Below are 17,726 nucleotides of genomic sequence, written 5' to 3'. Positions count from 1 at the left end.
TGGGATCTGGAATCGTTTACACCAATCCCTCCGGTGCAAAATAGTCGTGTTAGGCTCGAGCCCGCTCGCGATAGCTGTATTTTTCGTCCCTCTATCCGAATTTTTCCCGTGCCTCCAAGAGCTGCGGGCAATTCCGATGGAGTGGGATGGATAGCTGTATGTTGCCCATTGGATGGCCCGTACCGTAAACACGACGGGGAACATGAAACGGTCATCCGATCAAATGAAAATGCGTTTGTTTGATATGTCTATGGAAATCCATTTTTACATTTATAGTAGGGATGAGTTTATCCGATTTGTTTTGGATTCCGTTCCAATTCCGATTATTTCAAATCGATTCTCTATTCCGATTCCATGGATTCTTATTCAAACTAACCGTTGGGATATTGATTTTTCAACAGCATGGCTGTCATTTAAATTTAAGCATCGAATGGAAGAAATTAACAAAGGCAATGGAGTGGCCGAAGTATATTATTAAAAAATAGCGAATTAGTGCTAGTAATATATGACCAGCTTTAATTAAATAATGCACACTTAAACTGTTTCAGTCGTAATTTGTTAACGTAACAACGTACATTGCATAATGCCTCAGGAGGGCGGTGGCCTTAATGCCCCAAGCTTTTCGCCCATTTTCAAAATATTTATCTTCCTGGAATCGATGGAATCGGAATCGAATTTAGGCGATCGATTCTCGTATTCGAATCCGTGCGCGAGAATCGGTGGAATCGAGAATCAACTCTTGGAATCGAGTCATCCCTAATTTATAGCTATCATTCGGACATATTTTTGTGGAATTTTTAAGCTACAGAAGCTAATATGTGTTCAAGGGTAAACATATCCCACGAGTTACGGCTCAAATATTCACCTCAAGTGTTCTTCTCAGCAGATCTGCTCACTGGGATAGTATCCTTTATCCAGTATCTGTCCAATCCTTGTTGAGTTAGCTTGATTTGTTGCCACCTTGACGCCGAATGATGATGTCTCCTGAAATAAGGAGGGAATGATCTTAGTTATATTTAGATTTCACAAATGGTGGGTTTCATAATGAATATTTTAACTTTATTAGCATGTGCTGAAATATATTCAATGGGGATAACTCACGAATATTCGGAATGAGTAGATGAAAACAGCTTGAGTAAAGCGTCTGAAGTAAAGAATGATACGAATTTATTTATTTGCCTTTTTCCATACTCGACAAAATGTGTTGGGCTACACACGAATTCGGCAAAATGGCATGACGTTTTGATCACAACTTAAGTAAGTTTCTAGTTACTGAATATATAATGCTCTTAAAAAGTAAGCATAAAAAAATTCTAGCATAGATGGAATTAAACATTTTTGCATCAGCAAGGATACGGGAATAATCCTTGAATGGCTTGTATTTTATGCATCATGGATACCATTAGTTGGCTTCTTAACTCGCGAGCAGAGAAGGCAAGATAGGGAAGCAGGATAAGAAAGTAGCCATCATAACTCGACCAACAATTGCAGTTGTTTTTTTCTTGTAATCCTTGGTGTCAAAGGATATTTACAGACATTCAAGCACACATGCAAAAGGATAAGTTTTCCGGGAACACTGCATTATGCGCACGATGTGATCCTCTCACGATATATCATCGTAACGTGGGCTAGGGAATATTCCAGGAACGCCGATGAGACTGGATTTATAGGCTTCCTTATACATATCCCTTAAACGAACGCACGGCATGCAAACGCGAATTTATAGACATTTCCCGGCCGTACCTAGCTCTCCCTTCCATTGTCAAGTTTTCTCATTTCTTGGATTACGCTGATTGTGATCATATTTTTCTATTCACAGGTAATTAAAGGTATTATATTTATTTTTTTCTCTTCTTATCTTGACCTCGTTAAATGCATGTTATAATATTTCCTGGAGTTTAGGTCAACGTGTGTAATGCAAACAAGTTATAGCCAACGATTCTGTTTATTTAAAACCATCATCAGGGCTTAACTTTGTACATATTTACAAACCTAAACCTTTACTTTTGCCTAAACTCCAGGAAATATTGTAACAGGTATTATATTTCGCATAATATCTATCGTTTTTTTAGCATTAACAAGGAAAATTTATCAAAAGAGGGCATTTAGTATTTTGGAAGTCGTTTAATCTTCAATGCCGCTGCTTCAAGAATCTTGGATATAATTAGACCTTACGTACATAACGTAAAACTGCTTAAAATTTTTCATGTTTTTATATCTAAACCATGATTGAGTGGAATGATTTTACTAAACCGTTTTATTATATAGTTTTAAATTTTAAATGACTTTTGTCGAGATGAATGAAAATAATGACTGAAAAACTGAAATGGCGCTAAAATCGTCAAATTTCAATTTCCATTTCACCCGCATATTTGGTTGGACCCTTCTTAAAACTTATTAATTTTATATTTTTAGAATAGTGATTATATTTTGTTTATATCTACGTTGAACTTGGCCAAAAACCAACAAATATATTTCTACATAATATTCTTAGAATTATTTTCCTCGCTCAAAAGTAAAAAAGTTAATATTCGAGCATTGCTTGAGCAGACTTTGTTCAATGTTAATTAAAACGGTAGCCCATTTTATACTTTAAAGTATTGGAGTGATTTTCTTTCGTTTGGCTAAATATTTTCTCAGTCATATAAAATATGATATCACAGGTTGAAAAAAATAACCCTCGTATATTTGGGGTAACGGATTTTTGATGAACTTTCCCCACCCCCTCCTGTAGTTCAGTGGCGCCGGCCTTGATAACAGGGTAGGGGAACCCTCCAGTGCATAACTTAGTGGTTCTAGGTATAGGAGTCGGTGGGGCGTCAAAGGGTGGACCCGCAGAGGGTTGCATAACGGCACCCGCGCTTCTCCCCTCCCCTCCCGCGCTCCACATATCCACGGTGGCGTGGTGGATGGCCCGCGAGGCGGCTGTTTCGGGATGAGTTACCGCCGGCTCCGTCGCACATAGGTCCGGATCCGAAAACAAGGCGAACAAATATAATTTTTTCGACTTCATTGAAACCCGCTTTAGCATACCTAAAGTGAACGAATTACGTATCACTAACGGATTCAATATTCTAGAATATTTGTTTCGTAATGCCCTCTCTCCGTTTTCCACGGAATAACGTGCCTTTATTGCAATTTGGAGATAGTCACTCTTTTCAATATTACTCGAATCTGTCTCTTCAATGGTAATGGTAGAATATTCAGTCCAGTCAATGCATTTTGCGGTTTCTGTATAAAAATTATTAACTTGGATATATTACGTCAATATAGTGCTACTTTCAACGGAAACGTTATTTTTCCGTTTTTTTCGAGAATAACGTATTTTTAGATTTATTTTTGGCTCGACGCCGCCAATCATATCGGGAAAATAACTTTATATTATAATAATATTTAAGTTATACTATCATAAAATCTAGATATCAACCTTTTAATGTTATTTTGATGATTGCTAAAGTAGGTAAAGAGGGGAAATTTTTTTCGCAAAACTTCGCATAAATGTTGAGTTATAAAAAAGTGACTTCGATTTGCGCGGATATGTAAATTAATCACAAGTAAGTGCAGTGAAATTAAAATACACAACCCTGGTAACTTTCCAGTGAAACGTTACCAGGATTTTGTATTTTCATTTCAACATGGATTTTCACAAAGTAAAAGCCGAATCGATTGATTTCATCAGAAAGTGCAGTATTATAAAGATATTAGTAATGAAATCGTCGCGTCTCGGTCGTCACAACACGGGCGCGAGTATTTTCGGAAGATAGCGTGCCAACGGGTTATAAACGCGTGCGGAATGCGGTCGCTTCGGTGGCAGTCTAGCGCTCAACTTCCGAATCGTTACCTCGTGCCATATTTTTATGGAAATTCCTGGATTTCTCCTGGCGCCAACGGGTATCTCCGTTTTTGAACTCGTGTGTGCATTCTAATGCGCTGTTATTTTTTTTATGGCTCATCATGCAGGAATTTGCTCAAAATGTGGACTTCTATATAGTGGACCTTCGATAACTCAAAGTCTCAAACTTGAAATATAAGCAGGTCGCATACCCTGGACTCGATTTTCTCTTTGTTGTGAATTTCGTGTCCTAATGCATTTTTCTGTCCGAGTTGCATTCATTATTGTCGATATTTCATCATTTCCTTGATTAATTAAAGTAATGGAACATAAATATGGAGCCTATTTATTGGTTTTTCGAAATTTATTATTAAAAAATAAAACAGAATTACCTAAAGAATGATTTACCATGGATTCCTGGGGAATTTTCGATTGGCGGCCTTTAATTTCCATTCCGTAACTGGGATTAGGTATATTTTTAATCGCCGGTGTTTTTAGTTAATGTCCGTAATATTTGGCTCCAGACTTGAAGTCCGTCTCTGTTCCGAGCTTAAATTTAGCATCCCTAAGACTTTAAACTCTGTAAAAGTTGAATGCTGAGCGTTGATAGCGAGTTGGTCTCTTAATCGTTGATAATTTTCGGATAAAATTACTGTAAGGGCCGAGAATACTTTTCAACAACTTGGAAAATTCTTTTAAATATTAGCATAAAAGGCTTTCTAAGCACAGGCTTTATAAAAGAAAAACCTCATAAAGCAGTGATTTTTCGTATGACCGGTGTGTAAATTTTATATCTTCCCTAGTTTAGATTTAATGGTCAAAGTTTATTTCCATTTTACCTTTCCTTTGAATACATGGGTCGGATGAAAAATTTGGTTGCATCATAGAAGGATATATTAATCTTATGTTTTAATTAAATTAAAAATTCAAAATTTATGATTGATATTCATATGGTTAATATAAGACTTAATAGCTGAATGTAATCGTTTTCTTGATCATAATTAGTAAAATAATTATTATCTTACGTTTTTTAAATCCACTCTACCACTAGCCACTTCGGTCAAGAGCTAGCGAGCGTATGGAGTTGGCCCTAACTAGGAATTTCGGAATGGTCCTCTGTGGATGCCTACGCAACAGGAGGTTAATCGGGTGCCACCCGCAGCTATGCATTGGGTTTGGAAACAGTAATCTTGACCTCCTGCGACTGCCATGCGGCTCATCAAAAGGAGGCTCTTTTCAAAAGCGGCTAAACATTCAAGTATGAGCAAAGCCTCAAGTTTATGTGGCTCCGTATTCTCTACATACAATCTCTTTGTGCTCTCGAGTCTATGGAAGAATAATTAAATTTTGGCAAAATATTCACGTTGAAAGGGTTTTAATTTCTCCAACTAGGTATTGAATATGTGTTCTACGTAGGTAATTTTTGAGGACCTTCCTCATATTGATTTTACATTAGTCTGTATACCTCTTGAGTGCTTACAAAATTGGCTTCTAAGTTCCCATTTTTCTCATAGCTTAATTCCTTACTCGTGCATTATGCTGGATGTCATGGCATTCTATCTTGTTTAGGTGACCTAACGGGTAATTGATAAGGTTTTTCCTGATAAATATTCTCCGGTTGTGATAAGGAACTTCTTTATCGCATTACTCATGATTATCAAGAGTTCACATTGATCTTAATGTCTAAATGGTCCACGTCCTAGCTGCTTTTTTCTCGATCATATCATATTGCAGATTTATTGAAATTAGCTGCATAGTTGTTTTTATTATGGTGGTGCACTTTTGAAAAATTGTCTTTATGCTGACGGAAAAGGTTTGAGATGAAAGGCTCACTTATGTAAGATTAAGGTCTAGAGGTAATACATTTTCCTCTCGTAGATAAATATGTTAAAAGTCCTTAAGAGTTATAAATTATAGTCTTTCCTTACCTCGGTCGAAAATCATTACGCTACCCATGAAGAAATGAAACTGTCATCCGTGTGAATCATTCAATAATTTTTCACGGTTATCACGAAGCGGCATCTTCTCAATACAAATTAATATGAATTCGACTCATTGCTCAGACTCGGCTCAGAGGGTTCAGGATGCAAGTACCGCATCATTGATGAAATATCATTAGAGGATTCTCCTGACGTGAAAAATCGCACTTAACCCATCCTCGGCTGTAAATAAACTAAAATAAATCATTCCGCGCGTCTGGAAAATTAAACTGAAGTCGTCTCTTCCATTGTCCACGTCCCAACTCTCAGAGGTATCTCCCGCGGTTTTCCGAAGCGAAGTGATTAATCCGAAAAGGAAGAGAAAGGTGGAGAGATGGCCAGAGGGGTGGGACATCGCCGTGGGAGGCTGATTTTTACAATTCGAGTCTCGAGAGAGAGAGGGAGAAAAAAAAATGAATAAATAAAAGAAAGATGAGAATCCTGCTTGCATCCAATCTTGAATGTCATGGCCAACCGGAGTTTTGCCGTCGTCTGTGGAAGCGAGCGAGGATATGCCGGAGAACGAGTCGTGGGGAGTGGGGGCTTCCTTCTGTGTGGGAGGAGGAGGAGGGGGAGGAGTCGTGGATGCGGTGGAATACGGTGGGGTATGGGGTGGAGAAAAGATCAGGGGAGGGTGGGGAGAGAGTTGTACGAGTTGGTGAGCCCCTTTTTCTTTTTAGTTGAAATATTTAATGTACCTTAAATATAACTGATGATTCCGGGCTTAACTTTGTGAAATCTTTCCATCACTGAAAATGAAAGAGTCAACTTAGCTTCACTTGTTATTTAAAAAAGTAAAACCAGGGTTTCATAACATTTTTACATCTTCAGGCGCATCGATCATGCATACAACTCCCGGTGCGACAGTAACGACTTCTATGTGTCGGGGAAAAAAAACCTTGCAAAGTTTATTCTTTAAAAAAATGTTTGGCGTATGAGGCTACTATGAGGCTGGAGCGTACTAAAATATTTGCTTCAGGGGGTGCTTGGGAAATATGCGGTTGCTCTTGCTGATTTAATGTCGCCGAATAGCGCGCATCAATATGCCATATTACATTTCATTAAGTCAGCTACATATTTCGTTTGCACTATGCTAAAAGTAAAATCCATCGTTGCTAATTAGTGGACATTATGAAATGTAACTATACCGAAAAATGAAGTGCAAGAGGATAGGTTGGGCCAGCACCTTTCTCCCTCTGATGTATTTTAAGCGCCTTAAAAATGTTCGGCATACGAAAATATGAGCCATGTAGGCCGGCACGAATCCAGAAATTTGCTTCGGTAGAAATTTGTGAGGCATGTGAGTTACTCATGCTGATTTTTGTTGCCCAATCGCGCGCATCTGTACACCATTCATTTGATAAAAGCTGACTATAAAATTCGTTTGCATTAAGTTTGGCATGCAGTAAGATGAATTAAATCTTTAATCTTAACATTATTATCATCAGTTTATTTTTGATCTTAGGAAGGGTTATACAAATGTACTGTTACTGTATAAGTCATATATAAAGTCGGGTCTCAATCCCCGCCCTGAAATTGTGAAAATATAAAATAGGTGCTGAACTCTGAATTGTTTAATAACTCATGTCGGCAGGCATGACTGCGGATTGCGGTATATACTATTACTCCATCACATAGTTCATTACTCGATTATATTGAAGAATAAATATCGAGGGGTGTCCTGATTTAAAATAGGTTAAGCTAACCTTGCATTCATTTTGCCCCATCACTTTTATCGATTCATCATCTTGATTATTGCCGAATATTATTAATCTGACGGCCCAAGATAGAAAAACGTAATCCCGCTGCGCCAATATCATCTAACTAAATTGGAGGGATAACTGCTTCCGAAGTGTTGGGGCTTTGATCCCCACTCGTCAACGAGGTTGCGCTCTGTATCGCGGCCAATACTATGTTTATAGTTGCTTCGGATAGTCCTGGCAGGGGTGAACCTAACGAAGGGGATCTAATTACCTCACTGGTCCGATATGAGGATCTAAATACGCCACTAGGTGGATAGACACTCTGCATCAGCGTGAGCTCGCGGTGTAGCACCCCAACGGACGAGTGGTATTTATTATTGAAAGAACATTTTTGGATAACTCAAGTAGGGACCATAAATCTTCGACAACTCATGTTGAATTGGTGTGGTCACTAGACTGTTGGCTTCCCACCCCGTGGGCTCGCGTTCAAATCCCGGCGGTGTCAGAGAATTTTCATGGACTTCCCGATCCTTGCATGAATGATGTGTGGAGGATATGTCAAGAGCAACACTCCGTCCGACGCTTGGAACGTTAAGCTGTCGTGCCCTTTTTTCTTCCGATCCGGCAATCCAATTCCGACGCCGGGTTTTTCTCCACCCTTCCTTCCATACCCTTTCCTACGAGGCAAGTGACCTCAGCTGTCGGCCGCCTTCTACAAATACCACCACCACTCATAATTTTGAGCACGCACCCAAAAAGGGCTTCATAGAAAAGGCTCAATTTCATCCCATAGGAGAATGGTTTCTGTTGCCCTTCCGGTTAATCGCCCGGAAAATTTCCGAGCCTTCAAAAATTGATGATTGCAACGCGATCCAATTTTCCAATATTTTGCATTGAAATCTCTCTTATTGCAAGGAATGGCATTGAAAACTTATGAATTCGATAGATCGCATTTATCATGTATTTAAATTATAGTTTACTTCCCTAATTATTCGCTATTTCTCTGTGAAACTAGGATCGTTTTGTCCGTCAGCGGCGCGAGTGGCGACTTTTGTAAACCCATTTAAATACGCGGTGGGTGACAACACAATCAGAGGCCGACTTGAGGATCCTCTACTGTAATATTGGTGCCCATACCCTCGGAAAGAGAATACCAACCAGAACATGCATATCGCATAAGATATCTGGAATCCAAATGTATATTTCCAACCACGAATACTGCAAAAAATATTGGAATAAAAAGTGGATCGTATTGCACTCATCATCGCGCCGCGGACATTTTAGAAAACCGATTAAAATGCAACCGAAGAGACATCATAAATCAGCCTTCTATGGAATGGAATTGGGCCTCCTCTATTCAGTCCCCTTGTTCCCAACCATTGTTCCGGGCTTCTGAAATACTTAAAATACCCCATGATGGAAACATACGGTCATATAGTCGTGTTTCCTAAACCGACCTTCTTCCTATAAAGTCTTCTTCCTTATTTTCAAATTTCTTCCCTTTTCTGAATCCTCTCTCCTTATACCATTCGTCCGTCCCTTTTGTGAAAGGGCTCGCGGAATTCCACCGCATCCCCTGTCCTCATCCCTCGTAACCAATTCCGTTTACGGGTCCACATGCAACCATTCTTCGCATCATTCCATCCACATCCATCTTTCTATTTTTCTCCGCTCCTGCCTTTTAATCCTTCCCCGTTTACTTTCTTCCTTTCCCCTTTCATCTCTCTCTTTCACCCTTACACCACCTCCCTTTCCTCCCTCCACGCCCTCGCCTCCTCGCGTCCTCCAAGAGTCCATTCCAAGGGCACGACCTTGAAATGTTGCAGGGAGGGCAAGGCGCGGGCACGCAATTCGCTGGATGGAGCAAGAGGGGGTTGGGTGGGAGGGGGGTTTAAGGGGGGGGGGGGAAGTATTTTCCCTCCCCTCCTGCGCTTCTAATCCTCTCTCACTTTCTCTTTCTCCTCCTCCTCACACTCTGAATCCTCTTCCCGGACCGTTTCCGATCAAGAAATCACGCTTCTTTGGTTTCAGTCCTCAAAAACTTCACCCGCGTCACTAGTAATACCAACTCCGGGTATAATTCTTCGGTTTCAGACCTCAAAAGCTTCATCCGCCACTAGTAATACCAAATCTTAACACAGATTCAGGATATAAAGATGGGGATAAAAAAATGTTGAAAGCCGGATAAGCTCCGTTGTGTTATTAGCTTATTCAACCAAACGCATCAGGTGTGTCTTAAAAATATTCTTAGGGAGAAGTGCCCAGAGAAAATGGGAGAAACCTTAAAATGAGTGACATCAAGCATTGCGTAGTAAAACATTGCGATAGGGATTGAACAAATTTCTGTTTCCACCATCGCAATATAAGGATACAATGGCTAATTCACGTTTTGGCCTGTGGCTGCATTGTTTCAAATTCGCGAGACACATAGTGTATCATGATTGAAAGGAGATTCACGCAAGGCCTTTTCGACCGCTGTTACTTGTCGTATAGCGGAGCTTTGACCGCTTGCTATTTTTTTTACACTTCATAATTTAAAAAAAATACCCTGCCCCATATGCCTGGATTTTTATATAAATATGGTAAAGAGAAATTGCTAACTAGTGGTTATGAGGGAAATATGTATTAATTTCAAATAATTTAGCTTTGGTTAGCGGGTTTGAAACTACTCGTGGATACTCCTGATGATGAAACTGAGATGATCAAATGCTGGAATATGAAATATTACCAATGGATAACTTGAGTTAGTTACTTTTGATAACGATTGTTTATTTTAGAATAAGTTTTTAAGTCTATATAAGCAAGAAAAGAAAAAAATATTATGATTCCCTCTTAACCGCGTTCAGGCTGTTCTCATATGCTATCATTCTAGAGAAAGTTATAAGATCATAAGTAATTTTTGTATTAAAGTGATAGCATTCGATTATTAAATAAATTATCACGGAATGACCCAATACGTCCTAACGAAAATAGCAAAAACTCTGCGTTACTTACAGAAGCGTCTGGTTTATAATGTGTTTATAACATAGTGTGACTTATTTTACGTCGTAAGAACGGCAAGTTTAAAAAAATATGGATGAAAATACCTGCTGTTGTAATAAAATCATTTTTTTACCACCGAAATAACACTACAAATTGGTATATGACCCAGCAAAAAAAGAAAGCTTACTTTTTCCAAAAGTTAAGCCGCGGAAAAGCAATCAAAATTTTCTTTCTTTGATAGGGATAATTAGGAAAGTAGCGATATATTTCCGCCTTCTCGGTTGGGTGAATGGACGAGGTGCAATTTTAGATTATTAAAATAAACCACATTTCGATCATAAATGTCTGCCATTGACCGGGAAAGTATGCGGACTTTATGTTGCAATCGATTTCTAAAAAAAAAACTGATCGTGAACAGCATGACCTTTAGAATACGAAATGTATATCAGTCAGGGAAAAGTCAATTTACGAATTTGCTAAATAAAAAAAATAAATAAATAAAATTCCTGTGGAGGTGCCCTTTTTCCGTTTCCGGATTACAGTGGCGAGGTTTAAACAGAAGAGTATGTCTATGGAACGCCTAAAGAAGGAATTCCGAAGGGGAGGCAAGACCCCTTAGGAACGGTGTAAAATCTTAGATTATTAATTTTTTTCTTCTTATCTTGACCTCGTTTAATTCATGGTAAAATAGTTCTCGAATTGTATTCGGTTCTAATAAATATATTTTTTTAACTTATATTATTGTAAAAAAACTCTATCGTAACATTTATTTATGTAGAAATTTTGTATATCATTGTATTTTATATTGTTCTCATGTTTTCTTTCATAGCCCTGATGTTAGTTAAAAATAAACTGAAACGTTGGCTAAAACTTTTTTGCATCACATACATTGACCTATACTCCGAGAACTATTTTACCATTAATCATAGATTATTTAAATAAACAGCATTTCGGTCATAAATGCCTATCATTTACTGAGAAAGTATTCGGAATTTGAGTTACTGAAAAAAATAAAAACTGAGCAAAATGACCTTTAGAATGCGAAATGTATATTAGTCGGGGAAAAGTCAATTTACGATTTTGCTAAATGAGAAAGTTTCTCCTGGCGATGCCTATCGTTCGTTTCCGGATCACGTTGGCGAGGTTTAAACAAAAGAGTACGTCTTTGGAACGCCTTGACAAAGAATTCCGAAGGGGAAAGAAAAGAGAAGACCCTAAAAAGATAAAAAAAAATGGACGAGTCACCAATTTGGGATATATTTACGGCGCCGTCCGTCGGGAGTGCGATCTGTGAACCGTGGAAAGAGTGGCAATTGTTTTTTCCCATCTTTTCGAATCGTGGGCTCTTTCTTACTCGAATACTTTTTTGTCTACTCTTGGGATTCCATTGCCTCCTCTTCCTTTATTTCCTCTTCTTCGCCTTATGAAATAAAAGGCATTCCAGTCAGGAATGCGGGATTCATCATCGAAAGTATTTTCTTCGCATCGGAAGATGAGAGCTAATATCCATTTTTGGTAATTTATTTTCCTTTTACCAAGACTCACGTGCGATAGGTAATTTGGAGAAGAAAACTGAGATGTAATTGATGGCTGAGAATGCTTTAAAAATTGAACTGTTTTAAATTGCCGAAGACCTGAGGATATTTTAGGAGTGCGTATGAGCATCAATTTAACTAAGTTGCTCTCAGGTGAATTTATATTTTTTCAACCCTTCTTCAGTCTATAATTATTATTTTCTCTAAGCAAAATTTAGCCACCGTTCTAAATTTCTATTATGTATCATATATCAGGTACGAGAAGTTCTTTGATTCATTTTATGGATCCGCCACATTTTCAGGGAGGCCTCATATTTTATTATATATCCCGTACATTCACACTATGGCCCTTTAGACTATTCTAGGAGAAGAAATTCATGAATTAGAAAGCGAAACTATCTCATATGAAGTACTTTCGTAACGGCTATGTCTTCGAAAGATTCTCTCTTGAAAGGAAAGCAGGCTAATTTGCAGGAATAAAGGTAATAACTTACCAACTTAGTGTCCCAATGCTTGCCAAGGAGAGAGTCTCCATAAATGGGATAAGATAGGGCGCTTGACTATGATTTGGTCTACTGAGCTTAGATGAAGGGGAACGAAGGATCAAATGCAAAAACAGAACTTCCGCAGAAAAAATTGCCGAGCTCAATTTTTCAGCGTTTTTTTTTGCTTGACTGACAATATTCCTGGTGTCAATCTTAGAAGTTCAATGTGTTCTCTGCTTAGAATGAGATTTTAATCCTCGGTGGCGGCGGGGATAATTCCTCGCCTACCACACCGATGGTCGCGGGTTCGAGTCCCGCCTGGATAGGTTGACCCTTCCAGGACATGGGTGTATGTTATCGTCTCCTGTTGATTGTTTAAAAACTCCCGATGTAAAGGCCTCATTGTGCTGTTTTCGGGGGTAATGGAAATAAATAAATGAATAAATACCATCTTCGCAACATGTATCCGATGTGTAGCGTTTCTTAGTTTTTTTGTTTTGTTTAGCGTATAGCTTTGCGTTTTTACTAGTTTTGCGTATAGCTTACTAGTTGCAAGTGTCATCTATTATACTTATATATATTTTTATAATAATTATTATCAAAGAAAATTAAGTTACTTTGCGATAATAAACTCATTATATACGCGTGAAATTACATTTTTGTTTCTGTTATTAGGTCTGGGAAGTCACAAGGCGCTCTACAATCGAGTCTCTGCTTTGATAACAGATCTTTTTCAAGTCTTCCCAGTGATTATCCCGATAATTGGAATGAATGTAGAAGACAGAAGAGTAGGATTTATGTCTCTACTCAAATACTCGAACGTGGTTTAGCAAACATTATTTTGGTCTACTAATGTTTTGTCAGAAGCTCTCTTTTATTTTCTATGCCACCAATTTCGTTCAAATTCAAATGCCATACAATGATAGGTAACCTAGAAGTCCTGGCTGGTTAAAATGATAAAATAATGCGTCTAAGAAGATTCCACCGAGAGAGGTATGAAATGTCGTTTTCATCAAAATTATAACACTTAACCTTTTAATTCTTCAATAACTGATTTATGCAACGCATGCATAACATATTTTTTGGAAAGATCATTTTAAGGTTTGGTTAAGTGTTTAGTATTTAATCAGGACACTCGTGATATTTTATATTCAAAATAAATGTGAAATTAGAAAAATTGAGGAAGAACAGAAGTCCTTATATGGTGGTAGGAAGAGCTTCGTGGTGGGAGCTGCTCTTACGCTGTAGGGGGGGTCCGGACCCCCTGTACCCCCCTATACAGTAAAAAAATTGGTCTTCTCGAGCTTACTATCTGGATAGGTATTGCATTTGGAAGTCAAAATTTTCTCATGGGATATAATGGTGATGCATAAAATCTAGCATAGTTCTAAGCATAGTGAAAATGTTAATTGGAAGTGAATGTGTATTTCTTTGGGAAAAAAGGCATTTTGTTGATAAAGTCATCACGGGAAATCAGCCGGATAAGGATGGACATCGTCTTCAGGTTGAAGACGATGTCAAAGAAAGCCATTGAAACGTTGACAGCAATGTCCATCTATACCCGGCTGATTTCCCCGGAAGACTTTATCAACAACATTCGCCGGGAAAGCACCAAACCCTTCTTCAAAAGGCATGTTGTTTATTGCGACCTTTACGCCATGATAAAAATAAAACGTAGGGACTCACCGCAGTAATTTTGAGTTACCAGCTAATGAATGCTGCGATTGTAGTACCTTCATGTTAGTTTCATGGAAATGGCACTATGATCACCTCATAAAGCTTGGAAACCCTTGGTTGCAAAAAATAAGCCTTCAAGCGTCCACATTTTCTGAACCCTTATTTTGACTGACATCGGTCGATTTCATCCATAAAATTAAAAAAAAAACATTTTGAACAAAATAAATGCAAACATAATTTATCTGAGCAGTCCTTTTGCGATGAATCCATCTGAAATTTGAAAGTGTATTTTCTTTTCCCATCAATACATTTCACAGAGTTTAGCCGCAAATCTTAAATCTCCAGCTTCACAGTAATTTTCTTTTCCAAAAACCTTCCGTCGAAACGGAATTGTTTTAAGCCCATCCTTGGAAACCTCACGAGAATAAACAGCCTGAGGTGAGTGAGTCCCTATGTTTGGTTCTCCGCGCGGACGAAAATAAATTAAGCGAGTGTTTATGAGCGACGGCGAGTGTGTTGTCCTTGAAATACTTCGCGGCTTCGGAAGGGAAGGAAGAGGATACACGGACGATTTCTACCGAGAGGATTCCGGCTTTGTCGCCGTGTGTGCCGTATTGTTTCTTTTGAGAGGATTCCAACTTTTCAATTTATTCAGGGTCGAAGGGAGGAAATCAAAAGGGTGAAAGGCGGATCACGCAAAGCAATGTACACAGTGGGCGGCGGAAAACCTCGCATTGACACAGAAAAAATATTGAGATTGACGTTGGAGCCGCCGACAGGTGCATGATGGGTGTTGATTTGGTGGAAGAATATTTAGCCATGTGTGCGTAACAAAAGGTAGATAAGCTTGTAGAGTCAACTTTTCTTTATCTGTTTATACCATTCTGAGTTTTCTAACATCTGTGAAAGAAACATTTGGTTTCGTCAATGCATTTATTTGTGGGAATTTGGCTTTCAATTAGCAGGATATTTCTGTTTCATTCCATTATTATAATAAACTTCAAGTTGTTGTTGTACAAGACTGGACTGCGCTAAATATGTCAGTGCCTTAGAAAAATTCCTCTGAGCTTGATTAAAAAAAATAGGACTTTAACTTACAATTATAGATACTAATATGATGGGGGCTATGACGAAAAAGTAAAATGTTCTTACAAACATGAGGTATTAATTTTATATAGTGTAAGGATTACCATGCGCGAAGCAGTAGAAAATAGAATTATTATACAAACTTTTAAGTATATAAATATAATGTGATAACATAAGTATTTAAGTACGTCGTTCCTTTGTAAGAACAACTTTTTTTTATTATTTACCATAAGGCTTTTATGTGTCATAAATTTAATAAATAAGGTCCTATTTATCTACTTTTGAACCTTCATCAATTTTCGTGACCAATGTTTGAAGAAATTGAGTTCGCTCGCCATAAGTTGATAATTTCTGCGTAGTTCATCTAAGTTTTTGGCAGAAGACAGTAAACTTTCAGGAGAAACGGAAGCAAATAAAGTATTTGGTAAATTAATAACAGTTAAATAGTGACACTTTAAGGTCCTTTGAAAACCCCATGGTTCTTCCCTATTGACATCTAACTGATCTTACTCTGTAACTGAACAGTTACCTCAATTTTCCGAAATTTTATGTTTTCTATTATCTAAGCTGCAGGGATCACATATGGCACCACGAAGAACGAGGAAAGTTCGATTTCTACAAATTTACCTTAGCGTAGGGAGAACACAAAGTGTGTACATACATATTTAAAACCTCATGCACTGTTCTAATTCATGACACTTTTATGCCCCCAAAAGTTGGACGTAATTGGCACCGCAAAGACCACACACTGAGGAGATTGGTAAATGTTTTGTACAATATCTCGAGTACTATAATCGAGTGGTATGGAAGTTGACGCGAGTATTCTCATGCACTGACAAGTATGCGCGCTTACGCTCATAATATTTTCGTGTACAAGATATTTTTATGGAAGTGCTCGTGCACCTACGCAATTCGCATATCACGTCGCACCTACGAAGTTTTTCATCGAAATTCTTCTCACGGCTGACTTGAAACTGGTTTTTATGTATGAGCTAGTTCTAACGAAGTCGACGGATCGGACCTCTCTTCCCCCGATGGTGATTTGTGCTCTCTCAGACCGTGGGCAGGAGGCCGTAAGACGACGCCGCCAGCATTGGAAGGGAGGCCGGCGAAGCGGGCGAACGGAATGGCCTCACGTCGCACCCGACGACGGCAAAGGACATAGCGACGGCACAGTCGTCGGTCGCCGTCTTTACGGCGGCCGGGGATTGCGTCGGCTAGCATCGCGCCCGCACACAAAAACGAGGCTTCGGCAAAATTATAAAGACGATCTCCGCAGCGGGCTGCAATTGAAAAGAGTGAGCCGTAACCTCTACAATCGTACTTATTGGTTAGTAAATAAATGGTTTCAAAGCTTTGAACGAGACGCATCCTTTGCATATAAGAAATCTCAATTGAATTAAAGTAGAGCTTGATGTGATAAAGGAAGGTATGAGAGCCGAACATGTAAACAAAGGTGCGGGTCACATACATTCTCACACACAAATAAGTGGCTAATAATGGAAAATAAATACAAATGAGCGGGTTGGAAGTCGAGAAGTGCAAGTGATTTCTTTTTATTATACAGGGTTAGGTACAGATATTAGGTATAGAAAACAAACGAGATCAATTAGATATTTAGTAAAGCATTTGATTTTCCACTCGATGTCAGCACAGAACAGTGACTCACTCGTATCCCTTGGCAACCATTTTTTGTGTATTTCTTCTAACAATCAACTTTACCTAACTTTGTTGAGAAATAAAAAATCACTTACTTCTCACTCCCTCAAATATGAAATTTAAATTTTTGGATGTGTTTTTTGCGAACCATGGATACTCCAAAATGTCTTTAAATGATCGAAAATAAATATCAATAAAAATTTTCTTCTTATGATATTCGAATAGTGCGAAAATGTTTACTAGTTATTTAATTAGGCCCTGGTTGTGTTGGCCCACATCCCTATGAAAAAATTGTATAAAACTGTTTCAAATTTTTATACATTCTTATGCATTGCCATGGCAGTGTATAAAAATTTGAAACAGTTTTATACAATTTTTTTATAGGGGTAAACATCAAAGTCTGTGTCTGAAACAATAAAACATGCCGCATTGAGGGTTGAAAACAACCAGAATTCTCTGTGCCATAAAAAGAGTTTGAGGTAAAAAAGATAAAGAGAACTGAAAAATCTAAAAAGTATACCGGCCTTAAACTTTTAGGCTAATTTTAAAAATAATGCTGGTAAACAAGTGGAAAAATACCATTCCTTTCATGCATCAGTATAATTTACCTGAAAAATCAGCCAAGCATTTTGAGTCATAAACATGTTTAAATTATAAACAATGGCGCGATAATGTCGAATGAGGTAATTTTGAACAAATAAACTTCAATTTTTTCTCTTTGAAATCCTAAAATATGGATTTCACATTCCCGGCTTCCTATAAAAAAAGTCGAAAATTGGAGTTTTGGC

General features: G+C 38.2%; 1 protein-coding gene across 2 annotated transcripts in view; it reads right to left on the bottom strand.

Annotated features, from left to right (window-relative positions):
- The window catches only part of LOC124155687, a 98,609-nt gene that overhangs the window by 39,882 nt on the left and 41,001 nt on the right, over positions 1-17,726 (bottom strand). For both annotated transcript variants that reach the window (XM_046529714.1, XM_046529715.1), the window contains exon 2: positions 866-984. The gene's annotated coding sequence lies outside the window, so the exon portion shown is untranslated. The remainder of the gene's footprint in view (positions 1-865; positions 985-17,726) is intronic.

Source organism: Ischnura elegans, chromosome 3, assembly GCF_921293095.1.
Source record: "Ischnura elegans chromosome 3, ioIscEleg1.1, whole genome shotgun sequence".
NCBI lineage: Eukaryota > Metazoa > Arthropoda > Insecta > Odonata > Coenagrionidae > Ischnura > Ischnura elegans.
The sequence above is the reverse complement of the archived record's forward strand: the minus strand, read 5'-3'. Positions and strand labels throughout refer to the sequence as shown.